The sequence below is a fragment of the Hermetia illucens genome, chromosome 6 (genome assembly GCF_905115235.1).
Source record: "Hermetia illucens chromosome 6, iHerIll2.2.curated.20191125, whole genome shotgun sequence".
In the NCBI taxonomy this organism is placed as follows: domain Eukaryota; kingdom Metazoa; phylum Arthropoda; class Insecta; order Diptera; family Stratiomyidae; genus Hermetia; species Hermetia illucens.
The window spans coordinates 39,026,613-39,044,852 of record NC_051854.1 but is presented as its reverse complement, the minus strand read 5'-3'; the positions used below and the strand labels follow the sequence as shown (position 1 = coordinate 39,044,852).

General features: G+C 43.5%; 1 protein-coding gene across 3 annotated transcripts in view; it reads right to left on the bottom strand.

Moving 5' to 3' along the window:
* The window catches only part of LOC119660257 (protein tramtrack, beta isoform), a 75,215-nt gene that overhangs the window by 47,235 nt on the left and 9,740 nt on the right, over positions 1–18,240 (bottom strand). The gene's annotated exons all lie outside the window — the stretch shown is intronic.

Below are 18,240 nucleotides of genomic sequence, written 5' to 3'. Positions count from 1 at the left end.
AATACATATCTCCGTTTCCGGAACAAATAGCGTTGAGGACAAATATTTGGGAATATTTTAATTGAGCCATTGTCATCATGAAAACAACTCCGTCATGCTATTAACATAGTATGCTGGTTCCAAGCCCAGATAAAGGAGAAGGGTTTGAGGCAACGTACTCTGTACTATCCTCAGTAAAACAAAAATAAAATGCTGAGATCAGGGAAAAAGACAAATAGAGTATAGTTGGAGTTATTCCACTGCGCTAAATCCTACCTGTTCTCTCTTGGTGACAGGCCCCGCGACAGGTCGACCAAGAAAATGCATACAATGTCGTTCCAAACATGGTGATCGAATTGAGTCACAAGCCTCGGAGAAATGCTAGGGCGTCCACCTCAGTCGACGCGGCCGGACGGGCCCCGGTCCTGTCGAGAAATGGGCAAGGGTTCTTGACGCATGGACGGCGTGAGGACGTAAGCAAATTAGTCCGAACACAACGCTAAATGCTGGTACCCTAACTGGAAAGACTGCAACCCTGTCGGTTGAACCACAAACAAGTGGCCGAGGAGAACCTCCACGTGGTGGCACCGGGAAACGCAGTAGGCGAACGTTCCAAGGCTTAATTAGGGCGATCAGACCCGAGTCTGCACGGGGACTCATCTGAAGTGGCTTCGGTCACGAAACCTTACCAGGGGTATACTGATACCATGGGAACCGGGAAAGCCCTTGGACTCATATACTTCGGGAGAATTCCTGTCGTATATGAGTACAGCTCGGTTGTTTGTGGTTGGCCCCCTAGTGGGAGCTTCATAGGGGCTTTTGGTGATGCTCAACGAGAAGAGACCTTCGGGCCTCGGCGTGGTGTTGCGTTTCAACACGGGTGCCGTACTCTTTAGTTCGGTAGAGATTTAGGTAGGTCTTGCATCCAACAGTATGAATGCTAAGCCATGCACTTGCATAAACTGGTACCGTTGTTGCTTGTCTCAGCGGGATTCTGATTGTGGTCACAAAATCAATCCATCTCTTAAGAAGACCGTAGGATAAAGTCTTCACGACAGGTATCTACGTTAAAACCCCAAGGACTTAACTGTCAGCGCAACTGAAGTCGAGGAGGCGATAAAACAAATGAAGTCGGAGAAAGCAACAGGACCTGACGACATCGCATCTGAACTCTGGAAAGCGAAGAGCTGGGGCCCTACATCGTGGCTCAGTGAATTCTTTAACCGGGTTATTCAGAACGGAAGAACACCATCTGACTGGCAAGAAAGTACCACTGTTCCAATATGGAAAAAGAAAGATAATCAAGCAGAATGTTTAAATTACCGTCCGATCCGGTTACTTTCCCATACTATGAAGATTTTTGAACGCATTCTTGACAACCGTATTCGCGAAATCGTGGAAATAACCGTGAATTAAGCCGGATTTGTCAAGAACTGCGGAACTACTGACGCAATACACACTGCGCGGTTACTCATGGAGAAACACCGTGAGAAGCATCGCCCTCTTTACATTGCCTTTCTGGATCTAGAGAAAGCGTTTGACCATGTACCACACGAACTCATTTAGTATGCTTTACAACAACACTTCGTACCAAAAGAACTCGTGCACTGGGTTCAATTGCTCTACCATGATCCGAAAAGTAAAGTTCGAAGTATAGCGGGTGTAACAAAACCGCTTCGTGTCTCTGTTGGTGTTCATCAAGGAAGCGCCCTCTCACCACTCCTCTTTGTTCTTGTTATGGACACCGTCACATGGGGTATCAAACGTCCAGCGCCCTACACACTGCTTTATGTAGATGATGTTTTCCTAGCATCTGATATAATAGCAAAAATGATCTCGAGCATCTTGTTCAAAAATAGAATGATCGGCTCATGCACCACGGTCTCAGATTGAATTTAAACAAAATTGAATTTTTGGCGACCGATCCCCATGAAATAGGCACAATCAGCGGCAGTGATCTGCCCAGAATTGGGCGATTTAAATACCTCGGGACAACGCTATCAGCCAATGGAGAACTGCGTTATGAAATTGTTTCGCGCATTAACGCAACTTGGATGAAGTGGTGTTCCACAACTGGTGTCCTTTGTGATCGACGTATCAACGAACGTCTCAAATCTAAAATTTACCGCAATGTCGTCCGTCCAGTCGCTCTCTATGGTTCTGAGTGTTGGCCGACCATAAAAGACAATGAACGGCGTCTTGCGGTAATGAAGACGAAGATGTTACGTTGGACTAGTGGCGTCATATGTTTAGATCAAATCCGAAATGAAGACATGAGCGATCGTTATGGGGTTACACCGATCGTGGAAAAGTTGCGAGCGAGGCGTCTTCGATGGTATGGTCCCAACGAGAATTCACTTGCCAAGATTGGTCTGAACATCGAAGTCGATGGTAAACGACCAAAAGGCAGACCTAAACAACGGTGGCTTGATACGCTAGATGGGGATTTGAAAGCCTGGAGATTGCACCCAGATTAGGCATTCGATAGAGCCAAATGGCGAAGCCGATCACGACGACCCCGCTTGTGAAGAAGATTGTCATCATTATTATTATTCTGTTAAGGGAAAGTCGCACCGCATCCTTGAAGAACTATTGTGCCCCTTTTACTGGTTATAGTATAACTATTCATCATAGTATCTCAAGCAGGCCTGTAACCGTTAGGAACTTTAGTATGTTCCCTACTTCCAGAAGTTTCAGCTTTGCATCTGGTATTAAGTGTTCTCCCAGATGTATTGACCTACTTTGCACAAGTGCCGGACACTGTCCCAGGACGTGCATAGCGGTTTCGTCCTCCTCCTCACAGAACCTGCAGGCAGTGTCCGTAGATATCCCTAGCTTCCCCAGGTGATAGTTCAGCCGACAATGACCAGTGAGAATTCCCACTATGATTTCGAGGTTCTTTTTGGTGAGGTTTAAGCAATCCTTTGTACGCATGGGTTCGTATCCCCCCAATAAGCACCCTGGACTGCTCCATCCCTGGTAGGCCCGCCCAATATAGTTCCCTCAACCGTCTGTTATCATGAAAGCAGAGTGAATATATTTCAGTTCAGTTATGTAGCAAATGGGGATGGATTGAGCTCAAATGATTATGAATTAAATGGGCCAACTCATGCCAGTTTGGAGATAATCCCAGCTCGTTACGAAAGAGATTGTCCTAAATATTTTTGAATTTTAGGAGGAAACATAAATAAAGCAACATTTCTTCCCGTTTGTCAGAGTTCCTAACCTTATCTCTAGAAAAAGAAAAATCCAGAAAGTCACACATCGACTGAAAATTGGCACATGTTACATCCCCAAAATACTTTCCCCGCGTGAAAGACATGACAACACAAGAAATGCTGTTTCCTTCTTCCTGCTGCGTTTCATTAGGCATCTTACACACAAGCGTAATTTTAGATTCCTTCTAGGAAAGATCGTGTCATGACGACGAGAGCATGTTTTTCCATCCCCGTTCTGTTTCTATACCACGGATACAAAAAAAGGCGTTTGTCCATAATCAACCTAGAACTAACGATATAATGGGAAACATAAAATTGGACGTTATTTTTAGAAATTCACTGGCAACCCCACTGATAACAACTTGGGGCGGTTTGTGGCTGATCATGCTGAAGTGCGGATGGAGCGAAGTCCCATCACTCTTCGGACAATCTCGTCTGAACCGGAGATCTAAGCACGATACGATCCGAAACGAGAATTCCTTAACAGTCGACGGGCACAGGCACGTAGTCATCAAGCTGAAAACGCTTTTGCTTCGGTAATGGAGCGCTGTAAAATGGGAGAATTCTATACAGTTTGTGGCAGAAAGAGGGCAATGTATCTGGTAGATAACGATAGGATCTTCTTCAATGTGGAGATCAAAAGTGGGATTGTGTGGCTTCAATTAATCAATTAATTAGTCCCTTGGACAGATCCCTTGAGTGTAAATCAGTCAATCGTTCCTCAGATCTAAATCTAAATTAAACTCCATACGATCACTTCGTCAAGCAGATTCTTATCATCTTAGGTTGCCATTATGGGAACCCAGAAATTCGCTATAACCCGTAATCGATCTAACTCTCTTTCGGCACAAATAGTACGTTACCAAGCGCCCAAGACGATAACAAGGCAACAGGCTGTGGCCTGGTTCCGAATTGAAATAATACAACCACAGAGATAAGAATTCCCCCCGAGGCCCCAACACATCGCAAGGAGAACGATGCATTCTCCCCCTAGAGAAGCTTTCTTTGTGGCGACATGATCGGCGGACTCGTAACAATCTTTTCTGTAGTTTTTCACAGCTTTGGGGAATTGTGTCGCAAGCGGTGCGATACCACTGAAATATGGAATTCGGATTAAGGAGCAGCGCGATGAGCGCTACTGATAGTGGATTCCATTATCACCGCCCCGCGGGGAGTGTGCGGCGTGATCGTCATGCCAGGTCCCAACACAGGGGTGTTTCCTCGATCGTTGTACGCTGTATTTTCTGCTTGTGGGCAAGAACAAGGAAGAACGCAATTCGCGTTATCTTGCTTTGCACACGGGCTCACAGTCTCCGTTTCTTAGTATGTAGGACGATAAGGAAAATGGGAGAAGGGTGATCGACATAGTTTTTCGGGGAAGTATGACTATGTGGGGATTTCTGTGTATGTGGGTTGGTTTTAGTTTAGTAAGCACTTTCAAGTTTATCTTATGACTGCTTCCTCTACTGCTGCCTGGCTAAGGAATTGGTGACCACGTCAGCAGGAAGTGATAATCCACTCGATGTCCACACCTAAGTTCAAGGGTAGAAGGGGGAGTCAAACCATAATAAAAGCCATCTCCTAAGAAGCTGGAGTTCTCATTTGACAATCCCACAATATATCCAAGCGCATTCTTTCAAAGATATATCACGTGAACATATCCCTCCCTATCTACAAAATATCCACTAATAATGCCGAGTTCATGGAAAAAGTACTCTTCGCTCGCTTACCATGGATTTCCCGCCGAGTCCAAGTGATGGGTAACCAACGACAAGGAGTCGTATTCCGTTTTTATAGCGATAAGATAAAGTCAAGTCGTAGCACACAAGTTTAAATGATTTTGATTATCTTTATAATGCCTTTAATCAACAATCTCAAGAATGATGTGTGCGTTCTGGGCATTATAAGGAAACATTCACGAAATGGATCTTTTTTTTTGCTTCTCTTTCGAGTGTATTGATAGCAACTTAATGCCTTTTGGCCTGTGTACTAAATTCGAGGCGTATATTAGATGTGTGCACACCACTATTAGTTTTTTTGTATAGAAATTTCGGTTGATTAAGAAATTCCGGCCATACTACCAATATTTTGGGATCACATATCCTTGATATTCAGCAATGCTTAGAAAAGTGGAGCGTGTCAATGATAGACACGTCTTGAGGAACTGATAAGCGTTTTGAATAATACGATTCTTATCAATGCTAGGAATATTATTTGACTAAGATTGGAAAATGTTATGTTGAATGGAAATGTGCTCCGATCACATCATCTTAGCATTTTCAGCAGTTCTTTGATACTTTCATGTATGCTGTGACTGTAAATCATTAATTTAATATTAAGATAAACTCTCGTAAGAATTGCTGAAACAAACAGGGTATTTTGAGGCCTGAATGTCGTGTAGGGGCGGCTTCATGATTCCGCCCGTGAAAAAAAATAATTACTTCATAGCCCCCAGATATCGATATGGAGAGTATTTTGAGACCTGAACACCAAACAGAGGCGATTGGGTAGTTTCTAAGAATGGATCCGTTAAAGAAACCATCAGTTTCAACCCCTACCACTCCCCGAATTTCAAACAAATCTCAAAATTAAGACCGGCTTCGAAAAGTACTAATCGAGACCTTTCATTTGATACCCAACATGACTGTATTCAGTGAAAAAATGTTTACACCTCCCTTTTACATGTATGCCCCTCCCCCCTAAATCTCAACGTAGAAGGATATCACTCATTGCATGTCTGGACGTTCACAGTTCCCACCTTCTCACCAAATTTCGTGCCAATCGGTATGGCCGTTTCTGAGAAAAGTACGTATGACAGACAGACAGACAGACTTCACTAAAGAGGGGCTTTAAATGCCTCATGTTTGGGCACTTCGCGAATGCAATGAGAAAATGAGGTTTATTCAAATAAACCTGAATCATTGGTGGGGCACTGAGGATTTACTTGAGCAAACCACGTTCGAATCTGCGATGGAAATTGCCGTCATAAATGAACCGTATAGATTCCGACTGGTGGAGCGGCGATATGGGTTTGCGGTCGACAGGCCATACAATGTACTGTACGTTAGGCAGCCAGTGGCTTTGTATGGGCAAAAATAAGTGGTGTATATGTATACAGCTGCTAGGCCCCACCAAGTCTAGCACTGTCTAAATTCGAGGTAATGCTTGATAATCCAATGATAAGAATAATAAGTCCAAAGGTGATTGCTGGTGATTTCAACGCTCGGGCCCTTGAGTGGGGTAGCAGAGAATCAAATGCCAGGGAGCGCACTTTATTAGCTTTTGCGCAGATGGACATAGTTTTGGCTAACGAAGGTGCTGTGAACACTTTTCAGAAAGGGGCGTCAGGTACGGTTGTAGACCTGACCTTTGTTATCCCTGCGCTGGCGCGTGGTATGTCCTGCTGGCCTCAGCGAACGCTACACCCACAGCAATCTCCACAGGGCAAAGATCCATCATGCCCGAAACCAAGAAAGATTTTTTGGCTGGTCTGCAAAAACTTTGGATGAGCAGACCTTCATAGAGGTGTGGTTAGATCAACCTGATAAAGCAGGCGCCTCTGCTGAAATAGCCGTCCATGTGGCCCAATGCATCGCCAAAGCATGTGACGCGTCCATGCCTAGGAGGTGCTCATTCCTCAGTAGAAGACCAAACTACTGGTGGAATGGTGAACTGACCGGTCTTCGATCAACCTCCCATCAAGCCAGAAGAGTGATTCAGAGGGCGGTAGGTAGAATGGATCAGGGGCAAAAAAAGAGCGCCTAAGGCCCGCAAAACCCTCAAGCTCGCTATCCAGCAAAGCAAGAGGAAATGCAGAGCAGAGCTCAGAAGCGGACATAAACTCGTGGGGGAGTGCCTTCAGAGGCCGTTCAACTCTGTAGATCACGTGTTCCACCCTCTTGCTGAAAATCATCCAAGGATTACTCCCTCAGCAAGAGGACACTGACACATTCCAACCACGGCAATTCCGCCAAAGACGAGCTGTTGGATATCCTCGGTAGAGTAGGAGACAATAAAGCGCCGGGCCCGGACGAAGTACCGAATAAGGCCCTTAAGCTTGCCGTGAAATCCAGATCGGACATGTTTGTTGAGTTGTTCGAAGCGTGCATGTCCGAGGGGATGTTTCCAGCGGTAGAAGTTGGTATTTCTGCCTAAGCCTGATAAACCTCCAGGTGAACCATCCTCATACAGATCCATATCTCTTTTGGACAGTGTGGGGAAAATGTTAAAGCGGATAATCTACAATAGATTACTCCCGGTTGTTGAGAGCCAAAGCGGCCTTTCAGATCGGCAGTATGGGTTCCGTAAAGTCAGATCAACTCTTGATGCCATCAAATCGGTTACTGACTTGGCCGAAGATGCAATTCACGGAAAGGGTAGTACTAGTAAATATTGCGTGCTAGTAACTCTGGATGTGAAAAATGCATTCAATTCGGTCAATTGGAATCTAATATGCAAATCCCCAGCGAAGGTTGGTATTCCCGCCACTCTCGCTGCTATAGTCGATAGTTATTTAACTGAAAGGAGGCTCTGGTATGACACCGATGACGGACCCTAGGAGTACGTTGTCCCCCAGGGCTCCGTATTGAGCCCACTACTGTGGAACATCATGTACAACGATGTACTAAATTTTCCCCTTCCGAGGGAAGCCACAGTCTTGGGTTACGCTGACGACATAGCGCTGGTTGTTGTCGCAAAGCATTTCGAAGATGCTGAGTTATACTCAGGCGAGGTAATCAGTGCTGTTAAAAGTTGGCTAGAGAGCTCTAGTCTGACACGGAGGAAAAAACAAAAGCGGTCCTCATCACCAAGCACCGGAAGAGAATTTACGCCAAGCCTTACTTCCAAGTCTGCCATCAACTACTTGGGGGCGGTAGTAGACAGGAAGCTCAGCTATGAGCAACACGTGCAGTATTTTGCGACAAATCAACTGCTAGTATGGCCCTAGGAAAGATGAAGCCGAACGTGGGAGGGCACGGCATACCTCTAGGTTGTCTATAGCCAGGGCGCTGTCCTCAATCATGCTCTATGCGGCCCTAGTTTGGAGGGAGGCGTTGCGGATGTCAGTTAACACTAACAAACTGGGTGCAGTCTACAGGAGGACAGCCCTGAGGGTATGCACTGCCTTCAAGACTGTCTTAGATGATGCAGCATTCGTCATTTCTGGAATGATGCCCATTGACACCTTGCCAGATCAGATGGCGAATATATACAATGCGAAGCCAATCTCTCCCTTATCGCAGACGAAGAACGCTGAGAGGGAGAGGTCCTGGGAGTTGGTGTGATCGTGTGAAATTAGTGGCCGGGGCAGGTCGGTCTGGCACGCACCGACGAACTAGCTCGTTGGGCTGGGTTTGCGCTTGGGAAAGGAGTTTTATTAGGAAGACGTTTATGCGGATGGTTTTCACCGCGTCATAGATGTCTTGGTTATTTAGAGGGTGGTCGAGATCCAGGACTTTGTGAAAGAATCTCCTCTCTCTTGTTCTAAGGCGTTCCATTTGGTGCGATGAAAGGTCGCACTAAACGACAAAACCAGAAGAGATGAGAGGTCGAATTAACTGTTTATAACAGGATAATTTGACCTCCAATCGGAGAGAGGAGTTCTGTACGAACGTTATGAGGATACTGTATACTCCAGAATCCTAAAAAGGCTCTTTAAAACCAGGGAACAATCAGGTACTTCCATACTCTAAAGTTATTTTTAATTGAATTATCACTGGCAGCCTAGGTCAAAACTTCTCACCCATAGTTCACACTTCATATCCCGTTGCTACTCTACATTTCGCTCTCCAAACATTGATTTCGTTTTAGTGGCCTCAAATTATGTATTTTACTCGCATGAACAGTCACAAATCCATTCATTCAATATTCATATCCATTTTCTGCCGTTTCCAAGGCTGAATGCTATTGTTAAGCTCTCGTTTATTTTTATTATTTCAAATATCGCTTTTTCCCTTCAGCCTTTTTATAGTTGATGTCCACTAGCTCCAATAGACAGTTTCCAGCTATCGAGCTTGGGAAGGATTTACCTAGTTCACCGGTTCAGTTCGCCCCTCTACTTCCCTTCAGTTTAAAGGGCTCCTAATTCAATTATATGTTCATATATGAGTTGAAAGTATGCTGTTATGTTGTAACAGGGAAGCTAATAGACAAGTCCGAACATTTGAATTACATAGGCTCCACGCTATGGATGGCCGGCTGGCTGGATGTTTGCGTCGATGTGTGCACTCAAAGAGGAGTACCGATGAGGCCAAGGTACTTTTGTTGTTGCTCACATTGCTTCCCTTTTGCATTATGTAGTTGTTCATAGGCTGTTGCCTGCCTTCCTTCTACCCAATAATCCTATAAAGCCAGAGGATTTTCCCAGAACGGAAATATGTAGTCCACCACGTTTGAAATAATATTTACATAAACGACCTGCACCACATACGGACAGCTACGGATAGCGAGAAAGAAGCCTACAAGGAGTAAATCGAAGGAAGCAAAACGAACTGGGCATGAAGATTTTAATTTTCTTGGCTTGTTACATTCATAAGATATGCAAGAAAATGCATCCATCCGTGATGGACAAAAGTTCTCTAGGCACTCTACACCCTGCTAGCATGTTCGTAATGTGCAACGCGAGCAATCTATCCTGTTAGTGCAATGCACTGATTACGAAAAAGAGATCAAGCAAAGAGGAAAAGCGACTTCTTCCGTGTCGCTCCTCAATCGCCTGGGTAAGCCGATTGGATTCCTTTCGCTGCCCTCAGGATAGGAGCATTCACCTCGTTAGCAAATTGTCAGGTCATTGTATTCATCAGTCAAGTATTTTTAATTAGTTGCAAATGGTTTCCGCAAGATTTAATTGATAAGAGGCATCTGAGCCAGCGTCAAAGGCCTAAGGGCTGACTTTTCAGTAGAATGAATAATAAGAATTAATCAATGGCTCATATTATTAGTGGTTTGTGGGAAAATGAACTGTAAAGAAAGGGATTAATCAGCTCCGCGCGATAGCTGAGTTGGCTGATCGCCAGCCGCTCATTTTCATTACGATGGGTTCGAATCCCGATGGTCATGGATGCTTGTGTACATCTTTGTGCTTCCCGCTGCTGTAGGCTTATCATTTGCATGGCATTGATGAATGGAGCATCCATTTCTCGAAAGAGTAAGGAGTAAACGATTTATATACTTGAACAAAGATCAGAAACTATTATACGACTAAAGATAAACAGTAAATCCCATTAAGCTAGGGTCAGAGTAACGTTCTCAAGATGCAAATCGATTTTTGCACCAGCTACCTGTTGCATTCGGGAGAATTGACATGAAATCGCTGGCTTGCCCCTCGTTAGACGTTTGAAGACGTCAAAAAGACGTGGTATTAACCACCGACAACGGAGAACTTGATTCTCGAAGATCATAGAGAAATTGATTTTCGAAGATCATAGGAGAGGGAGAAATTTGCCCTGAAATTGTTGAGTTACCTGCAAAAAACCACGACGCGGAGATGCTACTTAGGGCTTGGTAAATGAAGTCAATGAAAATGGTGATGGAACCGTCGGAAGGAAATACACTTCCAATGGATCATGAATGCTGATGGGCGATGGGAAGACCTATTCAAGACTCCAAATTTTTTGATTTTTTCGTTTTCTTTGTTGTCCTTTGAAGTGAATCGTGATACTTCCAGGTTAAGTTTAATATATACCCGCCCATGCCTCTTTCTTTTCTTTCTGCAGAGTTTTCTTAGTACTAAAGTTCCGTTTTTGAAAGGATAATTCGAAGTGACCGAGTTTTTGCCATTTGCATCCCTGTGGCCTTTTCTTGGTCAGCAACTATGGAATTTTTGAAATCATTATCTGTAATTTTTCCGGTGATGCTGCAATAATCGAAGGTGATGAATGAGCAGCTGCTTTTGTGAGGAGGGCAGCAAATTATTGCAGCTAAACTTGCTAACAGGATAGTGTTTTATGCGCTGCTTAATTAAGGATGATGGTACTTCCCCGAGATTTTCTGCTGGCGTGTTCCATATCGTCAAATTTGCTACTTCTGGGCGAGGGATAATTTTTCGAAATAATCCGCCCCAGAAACCACTGTATGTCCATTCTATTACTTAGAATATACCGTTATCACTCCAGTGACAGATTTTTAAACTATACATTTTCTCGCCAACAAAATCTACATGAATTGATTTTGGTTTCTGATTGGCTCCTGTAACATGTTCTGCGTGGAAGACTTGGGTCGGGTGATGAATTGATATAGAAACCTATAGGATGATGTTAAGCCGGGAGGTAATACAAACACCTATAATGAACCGGGATTCAAACCCGAGACAACGGGATCAAAAGTCTGACACTCAACCAACTTTGTTATAACACTCATAAGAATTATGTGACCAAGTTGAAGTGTTAGTATATGAGCCTCTCTGGGGGTTCATCTATTGTTTTAAGGGACAACCAACCCTCTGTAGTTGCTTGCATGGGCTTGCCTACAATTGTTGTACTCCATGGCTGTTTGCCGTCTTTATCTTTAGGACAGCCTGTTATCTGTGATAACAGAGTAATGCAAATGTTGGCAGGCAACACTAACTTTTCATAAAAGGATTCCCGACAATTTGAACATTGGATCGCACTTTTCCTTCAACTTTTGGGGTTCTTCGACTCCAACACGTCCAAATCCAAAATTTACCGCAGTGTGGTCCGCTCTGTCGGTTTCTATAGTTTTGAGTGTTGACCGACTATAAAAAAACAATGAATGATGCCTCAGCGTAATGACGTAACATGGCATGATCACATCCGAAATGAAGATTTCCGTGATCGAAATGGGTTGCACCGATCGGAGAAAAATTGCGAGAGCCAAAATTTGTCTGAACATCGAAGTCGATGGCAAACAACCAAAATGTCGGCTGAAATAACGGTGGCTTGATACGCTGGATGGTGACTTGAAAGCCGTGCGACTGCGTCCAGATCAGGCCTTTGAGAGAGCAAAATGACACAACCGATCAAGACGAACCGACCTCGCTGCTGAACGGGACAAAAGCTGACGAAGATGAACGCCTGGGCTAATGTACAGAATTTGATACAGGCGTCAGAATAGTCTATTAATATATTTGAATGTGAAATTCTACTTCAGATTTTTAGACCGATAAAGGATGAAACTAGGTCGAAAGTTTGATACAACGATGAATTGTGTAATTTCGATGATGATCCAGCTGATAGACTGGTCATATACAACGAATGCCCGACGGGGTTGCCGAAGCTGGGCGAAGGCAGTAAAAAATTGATGAAATTTTTTAAATGGAAGACCCAGATGATGATAATCGGAGGAGGTGTAGGGTAGGTAGGTAGGTATCCGAAGCCGCTCCGAGGAACCCAATTATTGCTGTGGTGCACCATTTTTGCTACCATAAACTCAACAGACCATAATATGGGAGCAGAATTCAGTCGGTTGATGTCTTTGAAGACAGTTCGTAGTGTGCAGGAGAAGGCGTATAGTGAAATTTCAGTGCTAATTCCGTCTATTGCACTAATGAAGAAAACCGGAAATTTAAATGCCCACAATTGGCTAATAAGATTCCACACCATTTATAGCAGCGTAAAGACAAGCAGAATCAATGGCAAATCAACCACCTTTGAAAATCCTGCAGGCAGACTTCGTAACAGATATTTTACGAAGTGAGTATGAACTTCCACAAAGCAAAAAATAGTTATTACGCTTGCTAATATTGTTTATAGTTAGATACGCAAAGATTTACAACAATTCGGAAAGGCACCAAATATCTGGACTGAAGCAGGAGATGGACGCTACTCGTGTAACATTCAATTACTTATTGTTCATAGTTTGAGTTAGGATGTGGTTTGTTAGTCAAGGTTTAAATAAAATTAAACGGTTTGAAAGGACTAGCTCCTTTATTAGTTGAAAAGTTTGATGAAAAAAATAAATATCTTCGGGAACCAACTGCTCCCTTCTAGTGACAACACCAAAGAGGGGAACAGTTGGTTTCCGAAATACGGTACTTGTTTTTTCACCAAATTGTTCAATCAAAAGGAAACTAGGAATGATGAAAACTTGTGGCAGCCGCATCTCTTGAAAAAGTGACTGCCCATCGAAGTGATCCGTTGGGGAGTGCCGTCCCCACATACTTGAGGAGAGCGAACAGACTCGAGTCTGCAAGGGACTCATCTGAAGTTGCTCCTGCAACGAAGCCTCACCGGAGGTTATCTGGTACCATGGCCCTCTGAGAGCATATGCTACAGGGATGTGCTCTCGGCCCGGTTATTTGCGGTTGACCTCCTTGTGGGAGTTTCATGGTGGTTGTGGTTATGTCTACATTGCGGCAGAACTCTTTGGTGCTCAAGTATGGAGTTGTGCTATACAACTCGAGTGCCGTACTCCCCAGTTGCGGTAGAGGTGTTAGATAGGCCTTACATCCACTGATATGAATGCTGAGCCTGCACTCAGTATAAATCAGAACCGCTGCGCCAGTCGTGGCGGAGCTCTGTTTGTGGTCTACAAATTAATCTGTGTCCGGATTATGCCTACACGGCAGGTACTCACGTTAAACCTCCAGGACCTTCATGCCTATCGAAGCGGTTTTTTATATCATCATGGTAAAGTTTCTTATCCCGTTAAAAAATTCCGACGGTTATCCCCTTTTACAAAGTTATGGCGCCCTAGATTGGGGCTATTTTCATGTCAAAAGGAGAGGGTTCAACTTTAAATTCAATCAGTTCAGGACAAAAGGAGAGTATGAAGGGAGAAGCGGGAGATCGTCCTTATCAAATCCCATTGAAGAAACTCGACGATCAACTCCGCTTAACAAGGTATGATGGTGGGGTCTTTTGGTGTCATCATGGTAAGGTTTCATTTGCCAGGCTCACTCCCGGGAGAAACAAGAGATAGAGGGAGCCATAATCCTTCAACGGGATTAGAAAGAGATAGGTTCCTATTTCTTCTATATATCCTCCTGATCCTTTCTCCTTCATGAGGTAGGATTAAACATTAAAACCATGGTGATATAAAAAACAGTCCATTTTAAGGGGCCATAGCTTCTTGAGGAGGAGTAGCCGATAACCGATAACCTTTGCCATTTGCTTCTAATGAGTCAAAGTACTGAGTTGCTTCAGTAACGTTTCATCTTATTTCGTAGGTGGTGGGGATTTTCAGTGGAAATCTTCATTTTATCATAAATATCTTACGACCGAATATGCCAGTATATCAGCAATTAGAGTATCGGAAAAGTTTCTGGGCCGCTGAGATATAAAAAAGTATTTGAATTGTGGATATAAAAAGATATCACTGAACGCACCACAACGCAATGACGATAAGAAAGCACGACATCAACATAATTTGGTCAGTGACCTCCGTCTAGTAGCGTCGCGCAAGTGTTATGCTCTGTCGAACAGACATGCATGCAGCACACACTTGTTGCCTATCATTGTTGACTCGTCTGTCTATCCATTGAATTTTATGCTGATGAAGATCACCGCCATTGCGATGATGATACAACGATCGTAGCGGTGGCGAGCGAGTATCTGAGAGTGCGAGCAATCTCACTTGCGCATCACTCCAGCTGAGCCAAAGATCTAGTTTATTACGTGATTGGAACTCTGATTTGGTCGAGGTACCACCGAAAATCTTTGGAGCTTACCTGCGATAGGTGCTAAGCTTCTTCTCATCGCATTTGGGAAAGATATTGTGAAAGAGCTTAGCCCACTTATGTATTTCGGAGATCTTTTAATCTGCTTCCACCTGAATTTTGAAGGCTTTTGGGAAATCGCAGGCTCCATCCGATCAGCGACCGGCTCAAATGAACATCCTATGCCGCGCATGGGCTCACCCAGAAGAAACCCATCGGACAATTCTGCATTATCCAGCTGCTTTCAATCACCTCACAGCGAGAAGAAAGCCGTAATTTTATCTGCCTGAGGAAACATCGGTGGTACGTCCGCCACTATCTTTGGGAAAAAAGCTTTTCTTGCGCTACCAACGTTGCTGAGGTGAATGACTCCTCCAAGTACCGTACGAAATACGTAAGATCTACGTTTCGTGTGAATGGAGGCAACAGCACAGGCAGGTTGGGAATGTGAGAAGAAAATAAAAAAAAGCAGGAAAATGGAATGCCCATTAAAGCCAACGGACAAAGAGGGCATGGAAGCGAGCGGCAACAACAATACCCCAGCCAACAAACTTACGGACCCCGGAGCCCTCAAGCAACAGGCACAGCTCTTCGCCCAAAGACGATATCAATTCCAAGATGGAAATGAGGATAGCAAGCAATATCGATGATCCAGTGCCGGCACGTGGAACCTAGAAAAATTGCGAATATCCAAATTTGTGCTGCATGCGCGAGCCTCATTTCTTAGGATTGGGGAATCAAATTCATGCCAAATAATACCGAGTTCACTTCGATTTCAATATCAACTGACAAAGCGAGCAGCAATTTCTAGGACATAAAAATCTAAATACCAAGAACCGCCTTAGTTATCTCAAATGAACGCACCCCGTTGATGTTTTCCCTTGTAACCTGCTGTGAGACGCCATGGAAAAATTTGCGAATCCTTCATTGGACCACTCATTGACAGTTTTCATCCCCTTCATCTTTTCTGAACACATGCGTCGTTTATGGCATGAAACCCATCCCTTATCATCTTTTCTGTTGGACTGTGTGAAAAACGAGATTCATAAAAAGGGCGTAGGTCAAACCGGTCAGAAACCCTCTGTATTCGCTGGAGAGCAATTTCACAGAACAATATGTGTCTTACAAATGGCTGACTTTTGATGGACACATAAGTGTTTCGGGGAAGCAATGTAGGAATGGAAAAAGAGAAGGGAATAGAATAATGCTCTAAATTTCTGGTCACAAAGTATGACTTATTAATTATTAACTCTCCCGGGCTTGCTGCCTGAATCGAACTTCCAAATTAGACGGAATAGGTTTCGAGTGAAAGGCAACTGAATGGGAGACAGAACGACTGGAGAAAGGTTGGAAAGAGCAGTTTCAAAACAAATAGTGTTTGAGGTGACCAAAAAATGATTTCTTGCGAGACAGTCTACGAAGGTAACCATTCACGAAAGTCCAAGATATATTTTCAGGGTATTTCCCATTTGTCAGTTTCTAATTTGTGACGTATTAACTGCAAATTATAAATAGATTCAATACGTCAAAAACGCATTTACATATGAGCATTTATTTATATTACAGCCTGACATTAGCTGAATTGATTTTACGCAAATAAATTTTGGAAAGTTTCGCATTTAGCAGACACAAAAGGTTTATTCATTACAAAAAGTTTTAAGTGTCATCCGAAAATGGAAAATTTGCTGTTAATGGTCGAGTGTGTCACACGTGAGAATTGTATTATTGATTGTAATGAAGGTTTAACATTTCGTTGCTTAAAGAAACCGACCGCAGTCAGTATTATGTTCAAAAGAAATGTTAAATTTAAATTTAAAGCTATTGACTGAGAAGAGAGGCCTGTCTTAATAAGGAACTCCAGACATCCCGGTTTTGTGCCGAAGTCCACCTATTCGATATCCCTAAAAGCTGTCTGGCGTCCTGGCCAAAGCCATGGCTCTATCTCAGGCAGGGTCTGCCTCGTCTTCCGGAACTCATTACGCTATGCTTAAAATATACCATCCAGCAACGCTATGATACTCACTTATATGTAACTGTCACCGAGGAGGTTTTTAGATAAGTAAGTCGTTAGTTCCTGGTCCGGAATGTATCAGCCATTGGTGTCAATACCCATCTATTATAATAACCCCAGGAGCATTCAAGGTGTAAGTAGAGAGAGGATAATAAGACAGGGATCGGGTATTTATTTAAGTTGTAGGAAGTCCCGAGCATGGAAGCTAAGGTTGACAAATTGCAAATGGCAGTTCTTCTACAACAAATTAAAAGCAATTATGGGAAACGCAGTAAATCATAGTTTCAGCGAAGTCAAAAAGATGCGACATCAATAAGAAGTTATGTATCATATATCCGTATGGCATAAAACACTGGCCGCTCTATTGTAAATCAACTCTTTTACCGTCCGCTGTATATTCCAGCCAAGAGAGGAGTTCATCCCAGTTCATTTCTTCCCCAAAACTCGCCACTGTTGGTCTGGATGCACTGCGATGAATACGGTATACAAATTGACTGTTCGTGTCAAAACCGTGTTCGTTTTGTGGACGATATCATCCCCATTGGTTATAACTCCGAAGCCGAACAAAGAGAACGCAAGCTTCAGAGATGCCGTCATTAACCTAGTATGCGACCCAGTTGATTCTATCGGTTAAAGTGTGTATTTAGGTTTCGGAGTCAGCAACAGTCGTTAGAGGTTCAGGAAACCAGGAATGTATTCATCAAGAGCAAAGTCAAAAAGTGTCCAACTTCACTGCTTTATGAGTCCTAAATTATGGTTCGGAAACATGAATCATGTATACGACCGCGCATCACCAGCTCACGATAATTCAAAGAGTAACGAAATGTCAAATACCCAACATCGGATTTCTTGACAAGATTGATCCCTTAGATGAGCAATGATCAGATGGGTCCAATACATAAACGCTGGGCAATCAAAATAATATTTTGAGTGAGTATTACTGCGAAGTGAGCGGTTTATAACAACATACATTTGTGAAGACTCTGCCAAGTAGCTTTCTTCATACCATATATCAGGAATCGATAAGTTATTCCTCACATACCTTGAGAATGGAGACTTCATGTTAACAGTGGGCGGCCCACATATCAGAACTGAGAATTATTTACTCTTTTAGTTTGTATGTGGGAATCGGGGTTTCCTATCAACTAGATACCAAGAACATAATGTTCCGAACCTGACATGCCTAGAACACTCAACTCCACCATGCTATTAACATAGTATGCTGGTCCCAAGCTGGATGGGGATTTAAAAGCCTCGAAATGGCATCCAGATCAGGCATTTGATAGAACCAAATGGCGAAACCGATCAGGACGAGCCGACCCCGCTTGTGAACGGGACAAAAGCTGAAGAAAAAGAAGAAGACATGCCTAGAACACACATTTCTACAATATCGATTCGAAACTTTCATGGAGAACTAG